An 11,889-nucleotide genomic window follows, 5' to 3' on the forward strand; every position below is an offset into this window, starting at 1 on the left:
ACTAACTAACAAAACGAAACGAAATCTTTGTGTTTATTTTTTTTCGCAATGATTTCGAGCCAACTGAAAATAAATAAATACACAACAATATCTACACACACAGAGAATTGGAAACACCTGCCGATATCTGGGTGTGTGTGTGTGTATTGTGCAGAGATATCTAATTTTTTGGACCAATTAACGCCACTGAGAATGGGGAACACCCATTGCGATGGAAGCTGCTAGCCAGCTAGTTATGTGTGTATGTATGTATGTATGTACGCATGTATGTGTAGGCAGATCATTGATGGAGCTAAGTAAATATACATACTTATCCATATAGATGTACATACATACATATACATACATACATATATATTACGTTCTGTTTACAAAACTTAATAATTTGTATAAAAAATATTCTTATTACTAAAATTTTATTATAACAATTTTGTTATTATTACTTACATTCTGTTACATTCTGTTTACAAAACTTAATTACATGTATAAAAAATATTCTTATTACTAAAATTTTATTATAACTATTTTGATTTTATTACTTATTAAATTATTTATTTATTGTTATTTTAAATTAATTTAGTATTAAAATTATTTTTTTTTTTTAATTTATTTCCATTATTTATTATTAATATTTGAATATCATTTGGTAATTTTGATTAAACATATAATTTTTTATTATTTATTATAAACTTTGGTTATTGTCGTAATTCATAAGTATTATTTTAATGTAATTTAATCAGTAAATTAAAAAAAAATTTTTGTATTTTTTAAATTTAAATTAAAAAATATATATATATTTATGTTTTTATTCCGTAATCATAATTGAATAAATGACTATTTATATTATTATTTATAAAGATTTGTTTTTATATTTTTGGCTTAAGCTTTTTTTGATAACATTTTTTTTTTTTGTAATTAAATGTACACATACATGTATGTATTTTAACGACCATAGTTTGTATTAATCTTAAATGTATTATTATATTGAATTTGTAATTAATCTCTTATTTTTTTTTTTTTTTTGTATTAAAAATATTTATTTTAATAAATTATATATATATATGTATATATATATATGAATTTTTGAAACACATTCATAAATAATATATAACTGCTCAACTAGTTCTATTTTCTGCATAAGTACCCATGTTGTTTACCAATCTGAGCTAACGATAGCCCCAACCCGTTATAAACTCCATTAGCTCACAGCCCACATAATAGAACTTGAACTAACCGTAGCATAAAATCAATATCTATTGTAATTTCTCTGGCATTTTTTGTTTTCAAGTAAATATTTTATAGTAACACATTCTTTATGCATTGTTTCGGGTGAGATTGTGTGTGGGTAAACATTTTATTTTAACACGATAACATTTTAATTTATTTATTTATTTATTTTTTTGTTATTTGTTGTGTGTGCTACACGTATTGCAAATATTTTGCACCAATAATAACTCAGATTTTGTGGTTGTTAATTTTTGACAGCGACGTGAGTATGCCAACAGCCGCAGTCAACAACAGGCAACAACAGGCAACAACAGGCAACAACAACAATGAGAACAACTGCGATTCGTGTTCAGAGGTTCAGTTTCGGGTTGTGGGTCATTGTTTATTTTTTGAATCAACGCGTAGCGCCGCCAATTATCGCCAGCCGATAAAAAATATGAAGTAGTGCGCGCCACAGCAACAACAACAACATAATTATGACGTCAACAGTTGTTGTTGTTGTTGCTGCTGCTGCGGTTTTTGGCTGCAAATTGGTTGCGAGCGTAAAAAGGCCAGATGCAAATGCTGGCCAAAAGAGAAATGCGCGAATCTCACGGATTATACGGTAAATGTAACGGAACTAATGTCGCTGGGCGGCGCTGAGTGGTTGAGCGGCTGAGCGGGTGAGTGGGTGAGTGGTTGAGTGGGCGCCAGCGTCGGTCTGTCTCAAAGCTGGCGGCGCACTTTGATCTTTGCCGTCGTTTTGACTGGCTCGACTGCCTAATTGCCCCAGTCGCTGCCTTTTGTAATTGATAAGTACACTAAGCACACACACACACACACACATACACGCACGACAACACAATTCCGCATTGTCTGACGCGTCCAGCTGGAGAGGCTTCAGCGCACATCCATCAAAGGCCTTTAGGCCCCCTAAAGTCAGTTAATTTGCTTGACCAGAGTTCTCCGGTTCGTATGGTAAAGCTACCTGGCCGAGCTTCTGACCAATATTTCAGCTGTGTGCGTGTGTGTGTGTGTGTGTGTGTGTGCGTGCGTGTTTTGATCGATTGTGAATTTGGCAATCACAGAGCCGGCGCACAGTAGTTTCGTTTCGTCTTGACGGATTAATTCTCGATTCGGGCCTAAAACTGCATTATGATAGATGATAAATGATAGATGGATCACCGTCGATCGCTCTTCGATCATGCAAGGTTTCAGTTTCAGTTTCATTTTCAGTTTCAATGTGAGTTTCATTTTTCAGCTTTCAATTTCCATTTATTCATTTTGTGGCTTAAGTTTTCGCCTGGAAATTGATTGAGCAACTCGTGTCGTGGCTCAGGTATATTTAACAGGTGATATTAATACATACACACATTTTTGGTCGGGTGCGCCTTTTCCTTTTTGATTTATATGCGGCCCACTAAAAAGCGCCAATAATTCATTTACACAATTCTTTAAATTTCAACGTATTACGCACGCTCGCTCTGCTCCCCAACCGACCCCTCCCAGTCAGGCAGCCTTTCAATTCGTTTGCCACACTTGATTGATGCCAAACAGTTCACAAACAGAGCCCACAAGTGCCAGCCGCGAATGATATTCCATTAACAGCAAAGGCAACAACACCAACAAATTCCCATTCCAAATTAAACAAATAAACTGTCTCGCTGTGACGCTGATGTATGAATGGATGAACGCCTCGTGGAATCAACTATATTGTTTTAGTGCCTGCCAAAGAGGCACACACTCTGCCCGTCTATCGCCCGATATCTTCGCTGACTTAGCGCCTGCCACCCACTTGATCAATGGAGTCGTCCCCAACTCTTTCTGGATGTGTCACCCACCCCAAACGCACAATGCCAAGCGATCAGTCTTCAAAGTCTGTGCCTATTGCAAAATTTCCTATTTAACTGCTGAATAGCTTAAGGGAACAAAGAATTTACTATTGTCTCCTTTTCTTTCACTTAATAATAAGAATTGATTCAGGATATGATTAGTATTGAAAACATCAAATAGTTATTTAAAAAAAAAAAAGTAGATGATCTAATAATTATATTTTTCAATTATATTATTATTATTTGTATCATATACTATATTCGTAGCATACACTTAGTATAGTAATATCATTAATAAAATTTCTTTTTAAATGAAATAATTTTTTTTTATGATGAAATATTTTTAAATGAAATGTTTTATATATATAATATTTTATTAATTATGATACAAAAGCATTTTTTATTCCATTTCCTTGATTTTATAACTGACACATGCTCAGGTATTCAAAATTAATTCGTTACTAAAGATCTTGTTTTCAAAACAAAGCCCTTCTTATATTCAAAATAAAGTTAGATTAAAGTTTGTTATTAATAATTTTTAGAAAAGTTATCTGAATTACGACATATGAATACAGAAATAAGATTGCAATCAGGTTCAGCATTCTTCCTTTCTAAAATGCTTGAGAGTGATTCCTCCAAGACTTTTCAGAATTATAATTGTAGAAGTTTAAAGGAGAATCGCTTTAAACATCATGATGTAGAATTCAGAGACTCTATATCTAAATCCAAAGAATATATTTTATATCTTTGGTACAGTTCTCATATATAACCATGAAAGTCTCTGTGGACGATCAAATATTTGTATTTACTATAGGCAAAGGGAACTAAAGAGAAACTTAAAAAGGAACTTTCTTAGAGAGAGATAGAAAGGGAAAAGGTTAGCTGTTTTTCTCTTCAGATATTGAGATCAGTTCTCAATAATTACAATATTTGATGTTTACAACTTTTCTGGTAATGAATTCAGATTTATGTATAAGTTGTAAAACCCATAAAAAAGTTTAATCTAATTCGAAGATATTTTCTTTTTTATTCGACGACTAACGAGCTACAGTCTAAAAACCGTATAATACTTGAAAATTTATTTGTTTGATGTGACAAGTGGAACTAGTTCCAGAGCAGAACAAATGCATAAAGTGTCGTTGATAATCGCACATAAAACTGAAACATGCTCGCTGATTGTTAATAAAATCATTAAAGAACTTTAACGTTTGATCCAAAATAAACAAGATCGTAAAGATGAGAATCGCTGTGGAGCGACCAGAGCGTGCGAGTACACATAGCCAGGGCTAATGGCGCTGGATAACAAGTTGAACATATTGAGGAGATTTTACGATCTTATGACTGGTGGAAACACGACTTTGTGCATAAAGGGAAATACTTTCTTAAGACTTTCACATAAATAACTCCAGATCGAAGCTGGGATTCGTTTGAGCATTGTTCAAGAGAGAGATCCACAGAGGAAGAGAGGGGGCAGGAGAGCGAGATCCATGAGAGTGACGAGCGATTGCCGCCTGCAAGTGTCAATATAAAGTAACAACTTTATTGATCCTTATTTATTCGAGGGCAAACCAATAAAATGAGCAACTTTATAATGATGCACATAAATAACGCGCCCTCTCCCGTTGCCCCTGCGTCGCCCGTGCCTTCCCCTGCTTGGCAAACAAAGCAAACAGCGGATGACCAAGTCAAAGGCGCAGGCGCAACGATAACAACAAAAACCAAAAAGAGCAGAAGAAGCAGCAGAAGAGACCATCTGAAAGATGAAGGCGACGAACATGTCAACGACGAATGGCATTGAGGATGTGAATCTCAAGTTGAGACCTGTGCGAGATGACTCGAGAGGCGGAACAAGAGTTCGAGTTGTTCGAGTGCCAAAGCAGAGAAGAAACCCAGAGATGTCGAACATTTAACAGCGAACAGCGAACATGTATGGCAGGTGCTATAAGAGATGTTTGGGAAATAACGCATGTTGGATTATTCTGTATTGAATATCATGTTGATGAATTGAGCTTCGGAATGGATTTCTTGCATATAGAATGCCTTTTAATCCTGCAATGTGATATAGATATATTGGCATCATAAATGATCGAGGAATATAAAGGAAAGAGACAGTAAGAGAGATAGAGAGAGATTGAAATAGATATACAAAAAGAGGGAGGGGCATAGAAAGGGAGAGAAAGGGGAAGAAAACAATAGATTGAGAGATAAATAAGGTGAGAGACATAAAAAGACAGATAAAAAAAAAAAAGAAAAAGAAAGAAGTACAAAGATTGAGAGATAGAGAGATAGAGATCAACATAGATTTAGAGTGAAAAAGCGAATCCGAACATCTAACTAAATATTGTTGATCAATCAGTCAATCAGCGATTCAATGAGTCAGTCAATCAGTCAACTTTTTAGTCCGTCATTCAATCAATTGCATAATCAAATTTTTTATGATCCAATACATTCAATGAATTCCCTTTTTGATTGCCGTAAATTATCATTTTAAATTTTAAGATAAAAAGTACATAATTTACGTTTCTTAAATAAAGAAAGCAAAAAAAAAGAAAAAAAAACCCAATCGATTTCCGATTAATTTATATTTCCTGTCCTCAACAAATTGAAATTTTGATATTTAATCAGCTGATAAATCAGCGACATCTGCAAATGGAATTATGGAACCGGCTTTAGGTGCATCGCGCGCATCGTTTGCATTAAATTAAAATTGTTTATTATCATTGCTCGATTGTCTCGCATCGCTTGATAATCGAGTCCGTGGCTCATAAAATTCGGCGACTCGGCTTTAAGCCAAACTATAAAAAATCGTAAAACCAAAAAAAAAAAACTACAGATATCCTAAATCCCTTTGCGGCCCCAATCGAACTGATGGCGCAATTTACCGTTGAATCGCACTGAATTGATCCCGCAGAGCTTAACAGTGCCTCTCATAATTTAACGACTCGGCTCGCGGTCAAAATGATTTTTACTATTTGAATATCCGCGACCCAGCGATGCGTCCATTTACAAGCTGTAACACGATTAAGTTCCAACAACTCCCAAACTTATAAACAATCCAATCATTAATTGCATTCCCCCCAGTTGTTGTTGTTGTTGCTTGTCTGATTTGCAGTTGGAAAAACTTCAACGCGAGCCTCGTCATAAATTTCAGTTTTTGCATATTTATAAATTGTTTGCAGTTGTTGTGGTTGTAATACTCGCTCAGCCTATAGGTAAGGGGTATATTGGGTTTTCCTGTGCAAAGTTTTGACTTTTTGTTGAATATTTTTCTATTAACTTGGTTCAATATTCATAGTATATTGGGCTTTCATATTTCATTACAATTTCAGCTTTTCTGCACGGGTATTACGCAGTCAGCTATAGCCGCCCGCCACATTCGCATTCATTTATTTTGCTCGCTTCTTTTGGTTCCATCCCAACTCAACCACATGGCTTAATATCGCAATTAGTGATACGATTTATGCAGAGATCGCATTTTTGTCATTTAGCTAGGCGTTTGCTTTTTGCATGAACTGTGAGGCAACAGCTGTCCGGTAGTTGAGTGAAATAGGTGTAGTCGTAGGGAGTATAACTCTTGAGTTTCAGGCAAATAAGAATTCTGAATGAGAATGAAATGGAAGTTAAGGAAAGAGAAATGAAAATATAATCCAATTCTGGAGAAGAATTGAACAGAATTCTGTTCTAGTGGTATCTATAATCTTAAACTCAAAGTTTCAAGCCTTTAGCCGACAGATGGACAGTGGAACGGACAGCATGCTGATAACTAATATGCTCTTCCAGGCGGTGCTTGAGTAAGTATCAGAGAAGCAGAAGATTCGGGCCAAGTGTGGTAAATCGTTCTGCTTTGATCGCAATCAATTTTATGACTTTCGCGTATACAGATTGCTGATCCGCCGAATCGATGTGGCCCACATATAAACATATATATAAATACTATATTTAAATGTCGATGCTTAACTAATTACTATTTAATGACGGGCCATTTGAGAAACTCGAGCTGCTCGGTGTGCGTGACTCGCAGTGGTATTTCGATATCAAATTAATGTCTTACCATTTAAACCGAAACACTTTTGTGTCTTTTGTGCGGCCGTTAATTAATGCGACTGCCGAAATGCGAGCCGAACCTCGGCGAGAGATCTTTGGCATCGACGTCGTCATAATGCCTGAATAAATGTTTTACGAGCCGCGTTCGAATTGTTTGGCTGCTGCTTCTGCTGCTGCTGTTGCTGTTGATTTGAGATTTGATTAAGATGAACTTGGACAAACAAATGAAACCAGATTTGTAGAATACAAAACGGTAGAACGCGAGTTGCTAGGGGGAGGTAGGTGGGGGGAGAGAAATGTTCCATGATCAATTAGCGGAATATTCTTTTCTTTCAGATTTAGATTTTGATCAACTTGAAATCAAGATCCGTGGACTTCGTCATCTACTTTTGGTGGCGCCATAAATATAAATTTCTAAATTATAATTATAAAGTTTTGTTGTTGTTTTTTTATATTTAATATATGTTTGTTGTTTTTTTTTTTTTTTTTTTTTTTTTTTGGTATTTGTGATTTTTGTCGTCGCCTTTTTTTGTTGCCATTCAAAATCGAAAAGCGCTTCAAGTTTATTGCTTTTGTTAATTGTAATTTATTTGATTGATTTATCGAGCGAATAAATATTTATCAAGCGAGTTTTGCAATCAGCTCGATTTTTAGTTCATAATAATAAACAAAAAAATATATACATATCTATACATACAAATATATATTATATACAGCCGAAATATTTGTTCAGATATTAAAAAGATAAATAAAATTCAACACGTGGACTGCTTAGGGTTTTAATTGCTACATTATAAAGCTGTATATATGTATGTAAATATGTCTATACTATATATCTATTCTCGTTCACGTCAAAGTCATAATTCAGCTTTAGATGACATTTGGGCGCTGTGGACTGTTTTCTTGGCCGGGAAGATTTACGTAGCGCTCGTAATTCAAAAATGGAAAGAGTTAAGCCCCGGGCCACATGAAAACGCCATTAAAAATAAATCCAAGGCAGTTCGACCGATCATAATAGCGCATATATGCGCGTACGTACATCTCGAGATCATCGGATCGTTTCACTTTGACAATTTACGTCGCGCCGAAAAGCCCGTGGGTGACTATATATGTATATATGTAGTATATATAGTAGCTGCTGCACCCGATCCATATCTATATTCCTATATACATACATATATGTGGACATTATTATATATCATTTATGATCGCTGTCCGGAAGCGTTGACATTCGCCTCAGCTCTGACGATTGCTGAATTTCGTTTCTTTCTCTCTTTCTTTATTATTCAGCCAAATGTGTTTTTAATGCCTTTATGGGCCTCACGTCCATTAAAACCTACTATGTAAAGCTCCTAAGATTTGAATTCAAATTGCAATTTGCATGAGAATATCTAAAGTCCTTCAGTGTTTGGTATTTTATAACATTATCCACTAGACGAATCGAAAGAAAGCTGAGGAAAGCTTAGCGAAATTGATGAAGAGTTTCCTTTGTATTCGATTCGAATTCAATCGAAGTCAATGGGAGTCGAAGAAGTTGTTTTTATATAATATATGGTGTTATGAATGCATTCTTATATACATATATTCTTAATTTAATTCGTATTAGATAAATATCAAATGATTTTTACTCTTTTCATATCTTGTCATAATGGAAAAATTATTTAATAATTAATCAAATTATTTTAGCGATAAATATTTTTTAAATACAAAATATGTTCATTTAATATTTTATGAATTTATTTATTTAAATTAATCAAAGCAATTTTTGTCGAAGAGAATTTGTTAATATTATTTATTTAATAATTTATTTAATTTACCTAATAAATTCAAACAATTTTTGTAGAAGAGAATTTCTTAATAATATTTTCAAATGATGTAATTATATATTTATTTCGTTTAATTCATTTTGTTTATATATTAAAAAAATAAAAAAATATTGCTATAATAATTTTAAAATACATATTTATTTGTCATAAATAAGAATCTATAGTGAGAAAAGAGTTTTCATATATTTTCTTTTTTTTCTTACATGATTCTTTCTTAAATAATTATGTTTTTATTGAGGAGCTTCATTAAGTATATTCAATATATATTCAGTAATTATCGTCTAGTCTTAATTTATTTCCAATATCTAGCACTCCTGTACCTCCATGCCATGCTTCATTGCAGCCACGGTGAGTTCAGCAATGTCGCTTGCCCTAAGTCGAATATTATCCGAGTCTAAGTCGCTAATTGTTGACGAATGCAGAGGCATAAAAACTGAGAGAAGTAGAAGAAGAAGAGGAAGAAGCAGAAGAAAATAAGCAATAAGCAGACGACAGTTGAGTGAAAATGGAGAACGCTTTTTATTGATAACCAATGATGGCTTAGCCTCCATCTGCAGTGGGAGCTGGAATCGGAGTCGGAGTCGGAGTCGTCGCACTTGTTGCTCCAATCGGGCCCACTTAATGCCCGGCACAGTGGGTCGTAAAAGTTTTTACGAGTCAACAATTAAACGATGATAATCAAATCACTTGGAAGCGCTGGCTCCACCTACCAATCCTTGCAACGAGAGAGAGAGGGAGAGGTAGCGAGAGAGGAGGACGAAGAGAGATTGAGCTCCTGTCGCCGCATAATTCTCTGATCAACTGTCGCCAGCGCCAATGTCGATTGACGTTCGTCTGGAGACGAGCCGGACTCTGGGGTAATAAATACTTTTACGATTCTATAATTTGATTTGGGCATTTTTTTTTTCTCTCTCACAATCTTTTTTTATTTAATATTTTTCTTCTGGTTCGCCTCGCTCGGTCGCACATTAAGTTTTTTATGTGTTCGATCGTAAAATGCGTTTGATAAATTATTATTTGGAATTCGTAGCTGGGACCCATCTAGGATGGGTTCGTTGCGGTATTCGCGCCCAGAGATCAAGACCAACAGAAATCTGCATACGAAATGCGAATCTAGTTTGAATCCAAATGGTTTCAGGTAAATTAATGGTGGAAAACGGCATTATATATGTGTGGAATATGTATACGGCATTTATATGTATGAATTAATATGAATATGATTAGAATATCTGAAGAAATATGTGCAAATATGTGCAAATATTTCTCTTCTAACAAATAGTTTTGAAGAACTTAGATATCGAAGCTAAGGATAAGCATAAATCTTACAGTAGTATAAGATTTTAGAAAATTTTAGGAATTATTAATGTATATTTTAATATTTATATTTACAATTGATTTATCAAATCAATTTTTGTATATCTGGGACGAAAGTATTAGAGAAATTATAGACGATTTGCTTATTATACGCGGACAAAATATTCACTTAAATTATCTTGAAATATCTTCAATTTTGTATGCTTTTTATTTTTAATGCCATTATTTACCTAATCTCTATTAAATTAGCAGTATAGCAACTCTTAAAACTTCCCCCGTTTGCTTAAATATGCAAAAGCAAGCCGAACATTAATTCATAACATAAAACCGGCTGTTAAATTCGGCATTAAACTTATGTTAAGCATCCGAGAACGATGAATGGAGGAAAGAAGCAAAGCTGTAAATTACAAATTTAGAAACTGAACGAAACTGCACAAACAAACACATGAGTTGTTTAATGAATGCATGCAGCTGCACACATGCAAGCATACATATATCTAAATGCATGTAGTATATAGTGTATGTACATACATACATATGCATATATTCAGCAAACAGCCCTCAAGAGCTGTCATCAAATTGACGAACAGTGAGCGAGGAATAGAGCTGCCAGCTCCGCTGCTATTTGCATATTCTACATGCACACATATTTAGCTATATTACAATGTCATTGTGTGCACACATACACGCTTGCAAGCAAAATGTGTTGATGTGTGTGCGTGTGTAAAGTCTCACAGACAGAGCACCCGCACGTTGCAAAAAAAAAAACACACGCATACACACACACACACACTCAAAAAAAGTGCCAGACAGAGAGACAAAATGTCGAAAGCGCGACAGCTGCAGCAGCGGCGCAGACGAAAGCAGCAACAGCAACAGCAACAGCAGCAGCAGAGGCAGCAGCAACAACAGCAACAAATTAGAACGAACCACCTTCTGAGCAACCAACACACTCAAACAAACACACACACACAAAGTTACACTCATGCTCGGCCATTGGAGTGAGGGAGTGAGTGAGCCAGCGCATGCGAGTGAGAAAATTTGTTTTGAACTGTCATAAATCTTAATTGTGGCGGAGTGATGGAATTGGAATGTGCTGAAGCCGCCGACCTACCAAAAGGGTGACACGCTGACGAAACGCTGCATGCAGCTAATTTGAGAGAGAGAGAGAGAGAGAGAGAGAGAGCCAACGGAAGAGCGACATCAACGACAGCAATGAACAACAGTCCGAGTGTGAGAGGCAGAATGAGCACAGTCATTTCCCCTGCGCTGGCTGGCTGGCTGGCTGGCTGTTCCGTTTCCACTTCGTATACACGCCACAAAACATAAACAAGATTTATGGCAGTTCCAATTGGTGTGCAGGGGAAACGTGCCCGACGGCCATGCGCACTAGCGTCGCCCTCTCTCGTGAACGTCGCGCTCTCGTCGCGCCGGCCGCGCGCGCTACATTTTCAGTCAACAACAGACCGTTACAGCGAACGATCATGTTCGAAAAGCTCTGTGGCGCGCCAAGAACAACACGCACGTAAAACGTTAAAGGGTAAAAGAAAAAGCGCGTGGACAGATTCGCGCTGTCTGCGTCGTCCGTTGTCCGTCGCCGTTGCCGTTGCCGTTACCGTCGCAGCCGTTGTAATTAATTAGCACAGACGCCAGCGTCGCTGTCAGCG

This window comes from Drosophila navojoa, chromosome 3, assembly GCF_054131105.1.
Source record: "Drosophila navojoa isolate 15081-1374.11 chromosome 3, UAZ_NAV_1.0, whole genome shotgun sequence".
Taxonomy (NCBI): Eukaryota; Metazoa; Arthropoda; class Insecta; order Diptera; family Drosophilidae; genus Drosophila; species Drosophila navojoa.